At 33.8% G+C, this 15,242-nt stretch overlaps 1 pseudogene; it reads left to right on the top strand.

The window, feature by feature from the left end:
- The first annotated feature begins 10,733 nt into the window (after positions 1–10,733).
- Positions 10,734–14,497, top strand: LOC134250032 (uncharacterized; annotated as a pseudogene).
- Positions 14,498–15,242: the final 745 nt, after the last annotated feature.

Below are 15,242 nucleotides of genomic sequence, written 5' to 3'. Positions count from 1 at the left end.
AACAAGGGAATAAATAATTTATTTTTTTTCTTTGGATTATATGTTTTCAATAATTATTGAAACGACCACGTAAGTCTGTGTTCCGCATTTTAGGTGCATCAATTAAAGCCAATCAAATGTTACATGTACAGTCCATTGATAATAATTGATACGGCAACATGTAGAAAATGTTGTCAAACTCTTGACAAAAAATCACGGAGAACGATATTTTCTACCACTTTTGAGGTGTGCCAACAACTGCATGAGGTGCTGGGTTATATTTCACATCGAATTGCATGGAGGTCGCCATATTGTTTCAAACGTCATATTGATTTAACGTCTGGTACAGCTATTTTCATTGGACAAATATTAAAGAGCTTCAAGGGTCTTAACTCAATTAAGGCGATAGGCGGTACAAAAATTCGTGTTTGATAGGACAAAATCTGCCAAGGGTTGTAAAGTAGATTTCGGATCAGACATCCTTGGCTAGCGAAGATGAACAAATATTACTTACCATAATTGCTGAGAACATTTTCATTAACTACGTATGAGGGATGATAAAAAAGTTCGTGCAATTTCTTCATATTTTATTTTTTTATATAAGTAAAATTGGTAAAAAATTACAAATGAGGATTTAGACTCTTGTTAAATATTTAAATAAAACAAATATCTCAAATATTTGTGTAAGTAACTCTATGGCAGTTGCCAAAGAAAGGGATGTTTCGAAATGCAGGGGAGATATCAACGTTTATCAATCTTAAGGAATTCCATCCCTAATGGGACCTAATTCCCTACCCTTAAATGTCCGTCCAGTACATGATACTCTGATATTATATTTAAGCATTTTATAGTGGAAAAGGATTGCCCGCGAGAAAGTTTTAAAAATGTCATTAATTAAGCAGTTGTGAATTACATGTAACAAAGATTGCATTGAAGTCTATGGGAAAAAGTGTTTCTTCAAAATAACAAGAGGCCAACGGGCCTTATAGGTCACCTGAGCATTATGCAACAACTCTCCAGTTATTGAATTTGATTCATGTTTTAAGCCAGATGCTATATGGCTGATTGGCATTCACAATTTTGAAAGAGGCACCATTGGTCATCATAACAATACACTTAGCAGTTGCTTAGCTTGGTTACTGAATACCCATACGCAGGGTAGGGGAACAAAAATACAGAAATCAGTAATATTTAGTAATAAACAGTAGTGCTCCTAACACTGTGACAAAAACCCCTGACCCTAGGTCCACACATTGCACAAATTTTAACAAGGCACCCTTAAAATTGCCTATAAAAAAATAAATTAATATTTATAAATACAAAGGAGGCGATTTCAATCAATTAATTCATTTTCAGTTTATAAGTATAGCCCCCCCCCCCCAAACACTGACCCTGGGGCCTTGAAATTCACAATTCTGCAAGATTAAGGCCCTTGCTCATCATAACTAAGTAGTTTATCTGCTTCATACCCAGAGACAGAGAAGAACATTTTCAAAGATTTAATGTATTTTCACTATATTATCAATAGAGGCCCGCCCTAATACCAGAACCCCTGACCCTGGGGCCATAAAATTCACAATTTTGGTAAAAGCACTCTTGCTCACCATAACTATGCACTTAGTTAGTTTATTTAATACCTAGGAGCAGTGAAGAAGATTTTCAAAGAATTCATGTATTTTCACTATATAATCGATAGAGTCCCCCCCCAACACCAGAACCCTTGACCCTGGGGCCATAAAATTCACAATTTTGGTAGAGGCACTCTTTTGCATCATAACTATACACTTAGTTTAGTTTATTTAATACCAGGGGGCAGAGAAGAAGATTTTCAAAGAAGTCATGTATTTTCACTATATATAATCAATAGAGCCCCACCCTAACACCAGAACCCCTGACCTTGGGGCCATAAAATTCACAATTTTAGTAGCGGCACTCATTCTCATCATAACTATGTACTTCGTTGGTTTATTTAATACCCAGCAGCAGAGAAGTAGATTTTAGAAGAAATAATGCATTTTCACTATATACTTAATATTTAGCCCCGTTCTAGCACTAGAACCCCTGAGCCCAGGGCCATGAATTTCACAATTTTGGTAGAGGACTCAATGCTGATTACAATCATGCAAACAGTTTGACTTCTTGATGTCCAGGAGAAAAGAAGAAGATTTTAAAGATTGCATTAATTTGAGTGGTTTTGACCCCACTCCTCAGACCCAAGGGGGGCAGGGATTATGAAATTTACAATTTTCGTTCCCCATCACCCATAGATGCTTTGTGCCAAATTTGGTTGAAATTGGTTCAATGGTTGCAGAGAAGAAGCTGAAAATGTTCAAATGTTAACACACGACGCACGACACACAACACACGACGCACGACGACGGACGAAAACGGATAGGAATAGGTCACCTAAAAATTCAAATAATTTGAATATCAATAAATCCTGCGGTGGAAAGATGCATTGAAACATTAAAAACATAATGACAATTGAAAACAAATTTTCACCGGCTAAATTTTTTTACATTAATTTTTCTTATTAGTTAAAAAAAGGGAGATAACTTTTACCAAAACTCTGGGTCATAAATTAGGACAGATCCCACTATACATATTTATACTGATAAATAGGAAATATGTCTAAATAAACTGAGTATTGAATGCCTAGATAACAGTTAAGCATTCAATTTCACTGAATTTTTTCCCATTAGGGATTGAATACCTTTATAATTGAAATGATAATTAAACCGCCTATGTGTTATAGAAAAAAACACGAAAATAATGTCATTATTACGATTGCTTGATCTTTTACAGACCTTTGTTTAAGAATTTTACTGGATATTTAATTACTGGTTGAAAATTTACTGTTCATCAGTAGGCTGTAAGACAATGTCAATTTCGGTCTAGTCATAAGTTTCGTGAAAATTCCTGGGATCACTGTATCTTAAACGTGTATATTATTGATATAGTGTGGGAGAAAATGCATTTAGTTACTGGTTTTTAGTGACGTGAGACCTTTTAGAAACCAGAAGTCTCTGTTGAGACTGAAGCTACTGGTTTGTTCTTATAGCAAAGGTTAAGAAAAGTACTTAAGCAGTTGGGAATTGAAACTTTATAACAGCAATAAATAGAATAATGATCCTAGATTAAGTCTCTTTATGTTCTTAGTGTAGTCTACTTGCATGCCACATTATATTATAATCAGACTAAAACTGTATTTGGAGTAGCATTTTGAGATTATTTATAAGGAATTTCTATTTTTATTAACCAAGTTAACAATGTTCATCGAAGTCAAAAACCAATAAACAGAATTGTGTAGCCTAGTGGTCTACTTCTTTTAAGTTATATTGAAAGCAGACCTAAACTGTAGGAGGAGTATCATTTTGAAAGAATTTCACAGAAATTTCTATTTTGAGTAATCACAGCAATTGAATTCCGCTCATCGAAATCAAAAACCGATAAACAGAATTATGTATCTTAGTGTAGTCTACTTGGTGCCATGCAATATTGAAATCAAACCAAAACTCTAGGAGGAGCAGCATTTTGAAAGAATTTAGAAATTTCTATTTTGAATAACCACGGCAACACCGCTGATCGAAATCAAAAACCGATATTATACAATCATTGCTGTATTTTGAGGTCAATACAATGATTTAGCCATCTTAGGAGTACAATATTCACCGAATCCGGAGGGCGAGGTGAATATTGTACTTCGAAGATGGCTAAATCATTGTATTGACCGAAAAACAGCAATAATTGTTTTATTATATGATTCACAATAAATTTATAAAACCCATTAACTGGTTTGCATTTGATGAAGTCCTATCCAAATACAATTAAGAGAGAAGCAGAATTAAAATGTTAATCAGCTTTATAGGTCGCAATTATTTATTTTTAAAGTTTTTTTTATCAATTTAACTTGCCATGAAAAAAAAATTATGTCAGTCTTTTTCTTTTTTCTAGGATTAAAGGAAGGAATATTATCAGGGAAAACTGACTGCTAAAAAATAAAAATTGTTGTACAGTAAAAGTGTTGGAGAAGTGTCCCTGCATCCCCTCTTACCACCCTTACCCAAAAATATATATTTGCTAATGTTTTCTTCACATGAAAAAAGAGTTATAGAAGTTAAAATAGCTTTCCAAATCAATTTGGAAAATACCGATCTATTTTTAGATCAATGTAGAGGAAATAAATCCTTGTATTGACCTGGAACGTCACGTGCAGGTCAATACAACGTAGTATTTTTCTAATATAGTTGGATCTCAGCCAATCAGAGAGATAGAAAATATTCAATCATATAATAAAAAGAGTTATGTATCTTAGTGTAGTCTACTTGTGTGCCAAGTTATATTGAAATCAGACCAAAACTGTAGAGGGAGAAGAATTTTGAAAAAAAAATTGTTTACAGACAGAAGGACGACGGGTGCATTAATATCGCATAAGCTTTTCTGGTCTCTGTCAAGTAGAGCTAAAAAAAACTTCATGGACGTTGATCAAAGGTGTGGCGCCTATTTGAGGATCTGTTTAAAAGTGTTCATCCCACTAGATAAATTAAAAGCATTAATGGGCGTTGTCAGCTGACGTCCTGTTCTTGACAGTGCTACTGAAATTGAAACATCATAATTATGGAAAGATGAGGAGTATTTTGAAATATGAGTGAAAAATGAAGATAAGTGCGAGAGGATACTCAGGCTTTTTTTTTTTTTTGGAGAGAGAAAAAAAATGGAGTAAAGGCAGCAGTTTGTAGATACTTCTATAACGTGATGTGACGTATCTAACTTGACGTAACGTCGAAGACTCCCCGGGTTTCAAAATTATCCATTTTCAGAAAGCTCGAGTGACCTTATTTGTAACTGGAACGTGGTGGAATTTCTAGTATTGTTTATTATGATTCTATATTATAAATATGTCTATTGTTTGTTTTGATAGAAAGAAATTCCACGAACTTTTGGATCAACTCTCGTATTTTAATTGTATTAAATTTTAAGCAATAAGTTGAATTCATAAACACAGTACCTTTTCCGAGGTCAGGCAGATGACTTGGAAAAAAACAAAATTCTTTACTCTCCGTGCATCTGAAGTCGGTAATTCTTCCTCTGCGTTTCTGAATCAAGAAATACAAATGAGCAAGCATATGCGACGACAATATACAACTTAACGTATTTTGCAAAAAAAAAAAAAAATAAATGAAATATCAGTCTTTTGGTAAAGACTTACCTCATTATTTTTTGTATCAACAACAACAGTACATCTGTAATTGTGTATCCTGTGGTCGCATATTTCTTTTACTGTCCCCACTTGTCCTGTATAAGTAAGAAAAGTAAACTTGTAAAAACCTTTTCAATTTAAATTAAAATATCCGTGAACTTTACATCCAATGAACCTTACGCCATCACAAGGGTGATTTCAATACGTTTGCGTATTGAAAACAATGTTTCTTACAGGATAGATTAACATTTTGAAATAGTTTTATATTTAAGGAATGAAGCTTATTTCAACTTATATTACACGATATAACATAACTTGCAAAGCGGTTAATAAAAAAGCGTGAACTGTCCCAAGTTATGTTATATCGTGTAAGATAAGATGAACTAAGGCCACACCAATAAAATTTCTTGTTCGTCGGACCCGCGCGTTCGTATTTAAACAAAACGATGAAAATAATATTAATTTAATTTCCCGCAGCATGGGGATTTCTGTGCTTTTTTCTGTGTTATTTATTCTGTGCTCTATTTATCGTATTTTTAACCTGCTTACTCTTAACATGTCCGCTCAATTTTTTTTTTACGATCCGCCTAAATATTTCACCTTCAAAAAGTAATAATATTATTATTTAACCGCTTGCCGGCTCGTTCTTTTTTCCATCAAATGTCCGATGAACAAGAAATTAAATTGGTGTGGCCTAAGCTTCATTCCTTATAATTTAATTTCAATGTAAACAATAAGCCAATTTTCCCATTTTTTCCTTCGCAAAAAGGCTTTAAATATCGTATATTTTCAAACTTAACGTCAAGCGGACTAAAACGTTTTTGACGTAAATCATTGTGACGTAGGCAAGTTATGTTATACAAAATGGTTAATTAGGCATTGAATGTTTTAACACACATGGCCGTGCCAACAAATTGAATACCGCGCGTTAGCGCGGTATGATAATTTGTCGGCACGGCCAGGTGTGTTATAGGACCGAAGACATCCAAAAATATGAATTCAATGCTTATAATTACATTCTTTAATTTTCCTTTTTCATAATTGCTTATTTTGTTAATCTTAAATGTGAATTTAGCGCCCTTCAAAACTGCCGTGATTAATAGATGTAAGAGCCGTTTGTGACGTCAATTGACGTTAAATGACGTTGCAAAGTTAAATAACGCAGACAAACAATGCGAGGAAAAAAGTGACAAATCATTGCGTTAATTTTTCAGGGTTATAGTTTTTCATAAAATGAAATAAAATATTTTACTTTGGGGGTTCCTTGAATATTGAAAATGCATGTAATTCCTTCTGTGTATTCTAACGTCCGGTGACAAGGTTTCGCGTATGTTATAGAAATTTGAACGTCGTGGATTTCTAATGGATTTCATAAGGAAAACTATACTGAATGTAAATATAACCGTTTAACCAATCAAATGACGTGTTACAACTAAAATTAAATTATTTAAAGTTGAAAATTAAGTGTATCTATATAACCTATTGATTATAATTATAATATATTTTTATGTTGCGGTAACTTTATCACCAATGTAAAGTGCATTCGGTCAAATGTACATGAAAAATAAAATATTTTAGCTGCTTTCAACGAAGAATGTAATGCTTAAGAAATAAAGTCTGTGTTTATGAAGATGGATCTTTGTTGAATGAATAATAACACAAGAGGCCCACGGGCCTAATAGGTCACCTGATTATCATGTAAAAACTCTCCAACAATTGAATTTGATTTGTGTTTTTCATTCTTAAAACTAAAGAGCCCCGCCCTAGCACTAGAACCACCTGACCCTTAGGTAATGAGATTCACAATTTTGGAAGACGAAGCCTTATTGAACATAACTATGAACTTGATTAGTTAATTTAATGCCCACGAACAGATCCAAAGAATTTCATAAAAATGTATGCATTTTAAATTTAGAATATACCTAGCCTTGCCCTGCCACTAGAAACGGGCCTTATAGGTCACCTGAGTATCATGTAAAAACTCTCCAACAATTGAATTTGATTTGTGTTGTTTACTCTTCAATCTATAAAGCCCCTCCCTAGTACTAGAACCCCATGACCCTTTGGCCATGAGATTCACAATTTTGGAAGATTGATTGATTGATTGTATACTATTTAACGTCCCTCTCCAGAATCTTTCATTGACATGGAGACGTCACCGCTGCCGGTGAAGGGCTGCACATTTTTAAGAAATAAACAACGTTATTCAGTGAACATGGCGTTATGAATAGCAATTGCTCTGCTGGCATATTCCATGATGCGCGCTAGCGCATCATGGAAAATATGCCAGCAGAGCAGTTGCTATTCATAATGCCATTTCACTGAATAATCGTTGTTTATTACATATATTTGCATTCTTTGATTTTTTTAAAGGATATCAGAGGAAATCCTGACTTACATGAGGACACAGCTTCTTGTCTTCATTAATACATACGGCTTTAAAATCAGTACACCTGATCAATGATCCTTTACTCTAATAAATCACAAACAATTTATAAAGTATTCCCCTCTCAAACAGTTATCTGGATACAAGCAGCGCCGTCATCACATTCTCTTAATTTTTGTTTTGATGCAGTTGTGACGTCATCGATCAACGTTATTGAAACCCTCTGACAAAAATCAACAAGAAAAACATTGATGTAACCATCAATTGTCGCCCGGGAAATATATGAAGTAAACAATGAAAATGAGTCTTGATCAACAAACTGTTTCGATATTTGTAAAATTAAAAAAAAAAAAAAAAAAAGGCATGCGTCTAAATGATGGAGACGACAGTCGCAAATATTTTTAAAAACTTGTAGTCGGATAAAAATCAATAAAAAACGATAACATTTTAAACTTGATCAATTCCTCAAGTTAATGTTGGCTGCATAAAATATAAATTGAAGTTAGACACACGAATCATTTATATTTAAAAATGTATTAATTTTCAATTTTAGAATAGTTTTTTAGAATGTTTTTAAAACACGAACTGTGCAGAGTACGTTTTTATCCGAGAAGTAAAATTCGATGTTCTTAAAAAAGGGACCTGTCGTTATTTCGATAGTAAATGATAAGTAACTATATATATTAAATATGAAAAACATATATATTTTTACAGATTCACTTTATGGAAGTAAATATATTATGTATCTCGTAATTTATAAACGGAAAGAACATTCTGATTAACAATCTTTCAATGTTTAGAAAACCTTTAATTCTACATAACTACTCCCACTCCAATCCCCATACACCAACAATTAAACTTATATGTATAGAGCAGCCCGGTCCTCCGGGCTGCAATAATTTAACACTGTGATGAAAAATGAAGATGCTTTTATAATGATTATTATTCCAGAATGCTTTTCTATGATTTTTTTAGCTTTTCATATTTATTTTTAATAGCTGAAATCATTCTTGAAGTAGAAAATTTCCTCTTTCTGAGTGTTATTACCCAAGTGTGAAGAGTTATCTTTCTTTGTACAAATATATATCATATGAAAAAATAAAAATATGGCAGTTATCTACAATTTTAAAAAGTTTTATTATACAATTAAATACAATGAGCAAAATTGAATTTTTAAAGGTATAAATCAGCAATTACAAATATTCTGAATTTCTTTTTTTTTTAAGAATATTATTAAAAACTTATCTTTATTCCTTTTATGAAACTTTTAATATATATACTTCTCTGCACGATATACAACTGTAGTAGAATTTGTTCTACACGAAAGTGATAGAGCAATTGCACTCATATCAGAAGCAGTTGCGTCTATAGTCCTATAAACGCAGTTGATGACTACATGTTCATAGTGGGAGAGAGCAGTGGATATGCAAATATAGGCCTATGCTCGCCACTTACGGCCATAGAGCAGGGAGGGGTCTTTATCGTGCCACATCTGCTGTGACATGGGGCCTCGGTTTATATGGTCTCATCCGAAGGACCGCCCCATATAGTCGCCTTTTACGATAAGCAAGGGGATACTGAGGACTTATTCTAACCCGGATACCCACGGGAACAATTTTGGAAGAGGAAGCCTTACTGAACATAACTATGCACTTGATTAGTTCATTTAATGCCCACGAACAGATTCAAAGAATTTCCTAAGAATGTATGCAACTTTAACTTTAGAATATATATAGCCCCGCCCTGCCACTAGAACCCCTGACCCTGGAGCCAAGAGATTCACAATTTTGAAAGAGGCAGCCTTATTTAACATAACTATGCAAAAGGTAAGTTTATTTAATGCCCACAGACAAAGAAGAGGACTTCGCAGCACAGTTAAGGTTACAAATGGAAATATCGGCCATTTTTTAAAGATAAAAAATACATACTTTATTAGGATCGGCGATTCTTTTTAGGATTTCACTGATATAAAAAAAAAATGTAATATTGTTTAAATGTACATGTTAGGGACATTTAAATTTTATATTTAGACTTGTCATGAGATGTCGACGTCACATGGTTTAAGCAATTATACTTTCAGTTTAGAGGTCATTTATGAATTCCGATATTGCAAGGGCACAAACAAGTTAATAATCTTAGTTTAATTCATAATCCTTTTCAACCCTATATGTAGTTTTTGAAAAAGGTTTGCGAACCTATAGATTCCCTTTTTTAATTGCTAATTATTTTGTCAAAAAGTGGCATGTCAAGTTACATAATAAGAGATTTAGTCACATTCACACACATCCCCTCTGATTTTAAACAAGAATGAAATATTAAATAAACATTATTTCATTCAAGAAATATGTAAAGTTGGTGTTTCAAAAAAATGTTTATAACTCAAAAATATTAATCCATGGTTACCATAGGTTTTCAAAATTATTCACTGTAAATTTTTGAATTGATATGCATTTTTCTACTTTGTACTTGAGAGTTTAATGATGAAGCAGCCCGGTATTTTGTTCTGCTACGAGAACAAGTATATTGCTTTGTATATAATATAAAATTTATCACCCTATTATGATAAGAAAATGGCATTTCATCTAAAATAATATTGCATGTGTTAAATCCAACTTTTTAAAAGATTTAAAAAGGAATCACTTTCTAAGTTCGTATAGTATGCCAGGGCATCAACAATAGTGGGAAACATGGGATAATTTGCATAAGGGGCGAAGTCCGTTATGTATAAATTATCCCATGTTTCCCACTATCTTTGATGTCCCTGGCATACTATACGAATTAGACAGTGATTCCTTATATTTCTATTTCATTGTGAAATAAAATTGTAGATATAGATCTAAATAACACGAGGACTCCCTTGCCAATTTTCATAGTCCTCACCCACTGACGTCAAACACAAAGGCAGCCGCACGAGATTCTCCATCAGCATACGTCAGTATCGAGATCATGTGATATTGCAAAGCAACTCCCAGAATTCAATGCGAAGTTTGACCCAGATTTGATCAGTCGTGGAATTTTACGCTGTATATTTTATTTAAATTTAACCTTATTTTGTGATATTTATAGCATATTTTACGATTTAGTTGGACAGTGAATTAGTGCGGAACATTTGCGGTAAATTCAAACGGTTATTTGAACTGTACAGTTACATATTGACGAAGTTCAATAATGGATAAGGAGCGTCCCTCAGGCTCCGACGCCATTTTGGGGGATTTTCTTACACAAAGGATGTCTACAGAACAGTCAGATACGCATCATGAGCAAGATGTACATAAAGGTGCAATGAAATCTCGTAAGCGAGATGCACTTAATAATGAACATTCGTCGCAAGATACCCATAAGTGGGGAGACGATGATTCTCTGGGGACTAGCGCAAGGGTGCTAGATTGCGTAATAACGCAAGCGACTCATGAGAAACAAGATCGTGTTAACAAAACTGAATTTGTGACAGAGACTATGTTTAAGAAATTCATGGTCGACCAAAATCTGGCGATGCTTGCCATGAAAAAATCTTTTGATGCAATTAACAATATGATTTATGTGGAAGCAGAGTCGACAGATGAGAGCGATTCGGATTTGGTAAAAAATTCAGCCAAAAGAAAGTCTGAAAACGTTACAGAAACTGCGTCAAAAAAGGCTAAAATCAGCAGCGAGTCTGATTCGACCGCGCGTTGAAAATTACCCGCTGTCAGTCAAAAGGAGGCGGAGCCTTCAGACTTGGGCGGATGTGACGTAGAAGGAAACAAAAATGGCGGCTCGGATAAACATGAGGAAGATCTGAATCACCTGTTTGCGGTTTCCAACTATATTGTAGAGGAAAAAACGTCAGATGGTGTTGCTACTAAATTGGCAGACTTAGTTAATAAGTTGTTAGCTAACAAACTCGAGGATTCGAAGAAAAATGACTTATTTGATAAGCATTTACGGCCTGAGAACTGTAAGTTGGAATTTCCTCGAGTGAATGATTTATGCATATTAGGCCTCCTTAGCGTCAGACACAGAGACAGATGCGCATGAGATTTGCATGCATATTAGGCCTCCCTAGCTTTAATTAAATCCGCTAAGTTTCAAAGAGTTATCACAAACACAAATAAACAAGAGGCCCATGGGCCTTATAGGTCATCTGAGTATCATGTAACAACTTTCCAGCGATTGTATTTGGTTCGTGTTTAAGCCAAAAGCCATGAAATTCACAAATTTTGAAAGAAGCACCATTGCTCATCAAAGGGCAGATTTCAAAACATTAATTTATTTTATTAGTCAAAGTACCCCCCTGGCACTCCTGACCCAGCAGCCCTGAAATTATCTGTTTTGAAAGAGGCCCCTTTCTTCATTATTAGGCCAGCATTTTTTTTTATTTTTAGGTTTAGTTATGAACATGAGAATAAAAAAGTCCCGAAGGCGAAGGAAATTTTTTTTTTTTTTTGATAAATCAATTATTAACATTTGTACATTCTTTTTTTTATGCTATCTTAATAGGCTCCTTACCACTGGACACATAATGCTTACAGTTACAAATAGGAAAGTAGAACATTTAATTGCTTATTTCATCATCTGTCAGTTTGGGCCAGTTATATAAATTTTGTGATGTTGATCAAAAAATATTTTATAAAAAAATCAATTCTTTAAAAGTCTTTCAATATATCTTCATTTTTTTAATATGTGTTAGGTGAATGTGTAGACATTGTTCTAAAATTTACTTGATGCCTAAAATTATAATTCCTAACAGAAAACAGACAGGGAGTATTGGGAAGTAGTGTCAACATTTTTTCAATTAAGTGTATAATAATTTTTTCCGGCTGATACAAATGATACTACATGCCTGTATATATTTGTATAGTCTTGCCTTTTAATAGTTGAACTTTTTTTATTTCTTCAGGTTATTGTTTATTTCTTCCTCAAATGGACTTCACTTCTCCCAGAGTTTTATTCATTACATCTGATGCATAAGCAACCCTTTTCTGAAGAATGGTGCTTAGACTGTAAGCTATAACGGAGACCTAAACAATGTCCCTCGCAATATGCAATAGCTACCACGGGCAGTTTAAAACCTGGGGGAGGAAAATAATTTACAGTTACTTTTGAAACGAATACATAATTATCTCATCAGCATGTCATTGTGCAACAAAGTCATCAGCATTTTATTTGTCCTTTGAACGGGTGACACGTTTTGAATGGCACTCTTATCGATGAATTTTACACTAAATCAAGCTATCTTATCAGATCTAGCTTTATTTACCCACCGTTTCATCGTAAAACCGGAAGTGCTAGTTCGTAAATTTGAAATCTCGATCCCGACTCAAATTTGACATCGGAAAAAAAGAAATTGTTTTATTTTTTTCTGAAAATTCAAAACCTTGAGCGGAGGGTTTGTAAAACTGAAAATAAAATAAATCCTGGCCTTAAATATGTAATTAGATCATTAGTATATTAACCAGGAGCAAAGAAGTAGATGTTCAAAGAATTCATGCATTTCACTACATAATCATTAGAGCCCCACCCTAAAACAAGAACCCCTGACCCTGGGGCCATAAAATTCACAATTTTGGTAGAGGCACTCTTGCTCATCATAACTATGTACTTAGTTGGTTTATTTAATACCCAGGAGCAGAGAAGATTTTCAAAGAAATAATGCATTTTCACTATATACTTAATATTTAGCCCCGCCCTAGCACTAGAACCCCTGACCCCAGGGCCATGAATTTCACAATTTTGGTAGAGGACTCATTACTGATTACAATCATGTAAACAGTTTGACTGCTTGATGTCCAGGAGTAATGAAGAAGATTTTTAGAGATTGCATTTATTTTAGTGGTTTTGGCCCCACCCCTCAGGCCTCAGGGGGGCAGGGATCATGAAATTCAAAATTTGTGTTCCCCTTTATCCATAGATGCTTTGTGCCAAATTTGGTTGAAATTGGTTCAATGGTTGCAGAGAAGAAGCTGAAAATGTTCAAATGTTAACGCACGACGAACGACGCAAGACAAACGACGCACGACGACGGACGAAAACAGATAGCAATAGGTCTACTGAGTTTACTCAGGTGACCTAAAAATGGAAATATTTCAGAATAATTCACTAAACAAAAATATACATACCTGTCTCATCCTCTAAATGCTGAACTTTAGCACCTTGAAATATGCCACAAGCTCTTCTTCTGTTTAATTCCCTTGCATTCCTTGCTGTGCCTAATTTTGTTCTAAAAATGTATCATAGCACAGTAAATGTTACCTTACAGTTATTTGTATACTCTGTTGTTTAAAATATGCAATAAATAATAGACTTTTTTAACTTTTCACGAACGAAGTTGGCGATATTTTATGTTTCAACTAGAGCTTCATTCGTATACAGTACTGAACAGACACAACCGAACAGAAAGCGAACCCGTAGCGCACCCCGGGTTCCGTTACGGCTGACCCGGAGCGCATCCTTAGCGGACCCGAAGCGCACCAAGAGAGCGAACTCCAAATTCAGATGCGGTACCAGAAAGCGGACGCGCGTTCGGTATTGCTTTAAAGAGCTGTCAATCAGGATTTGTGATTAACCAATCAGCTCGTCGACTAATTAAAATGGCATAGTAATCTGTCGATTGGGACAAAAGATCAAATGTGTTGTTATTAGATATAAATCTAAACATTGTACATACAAGCAAAACGAGTTAATTTACAGTGCAAATCTATAATGATAATTCAAATATAATTTTATACGTGCATTTAATTATTTTAATTCTTCGGGCTGTATGTTATATTTATTTTTTGGTTTTCTTTATTCTTATTAAGGTAGAACCTATGTCGGAAAAGTCTTTGTCACAAGATTTTGAAAGTTTTCAAAATGATAAATTAGTACTTGCTTACATGTATCAATCAGATAAAAGTTCGTAAGCTCGTGATATGTGATATGTTTCCTTGTTTTTAATGTAGCACAGCCTGTGAAACTTTGAATGGTAATTACATACTGCGACTACACATTTTCAGTTATCTTTATGGGTACTTGTCAAGGAAAGAATATGAAAAATTACATAGTTTCTTTTTCAAACATCGTCCTTTATAGACTAAATTAACCGAAAGATATTTAGCAATTTTTCTCATGAATAATTTCTTTTTTATTCAATCGACATAAGAAATTAAGTCCACATTGAAAAAAAAATAGACAATAAACTTTAAAATTTTAGTCAATTTTCTATCCTACATTTGTCAATGTTTTCAGAATTTTTTTTTGTCTCAATGTTTCCAATTTTTCATATGATAAAGAACTTACCAAAATGATTACAAAAAATTGAAAATATATATCTTTCGCCTCTAACCAATGAGAGATAGATTATTTACCGATGCTAATATTCTTCACCTTTTTTGCTCTTACACAGGATTTAATTATTACACGACTGTTTGGGGATACTTTCATATTAAAAATGATTATCAAAAACTGTACATATTTTATCAAAAAAATCATATTTTAAAGAAAAATTGTTATCAAATACCAAGAATATGAATAAGTAACAAATTATTATGAAAAGGAATGCACATATTTCATAATAGATATCATTAAAATGCACACAGGATCTACAACACGTACATCTTTGCATGTGATTGTTTTCTTTTATCTCCGTAAACAGCGTCAAAACTCTGCTCGCCGACGGAAAGTCGAACTCAGTTATAAAACGGTATGTGCTTATCTCGG

This window comes from Saccostrea cucullata, unplaced genomic scaffold, assembly GCF_032062105.1.
Source record: "Saccostrea cucullata isolate Sc308-1 unplaced genomic scaffold, CSIRO_AGI_Scuc_v1 ctg2068, whole genome shotgun sequence".
NCBI lineage: Eukaryota > Metazoa > Mollusca > Bivalvia > Ostreida > Ostreidae > Saccostrea > Saccostrea cuccullata.
The sequence above is the reverse complement of the archived record's forward strand: the minus strand, read 5'-3'. Positions and strand labels throughout refer to the sequence as shown.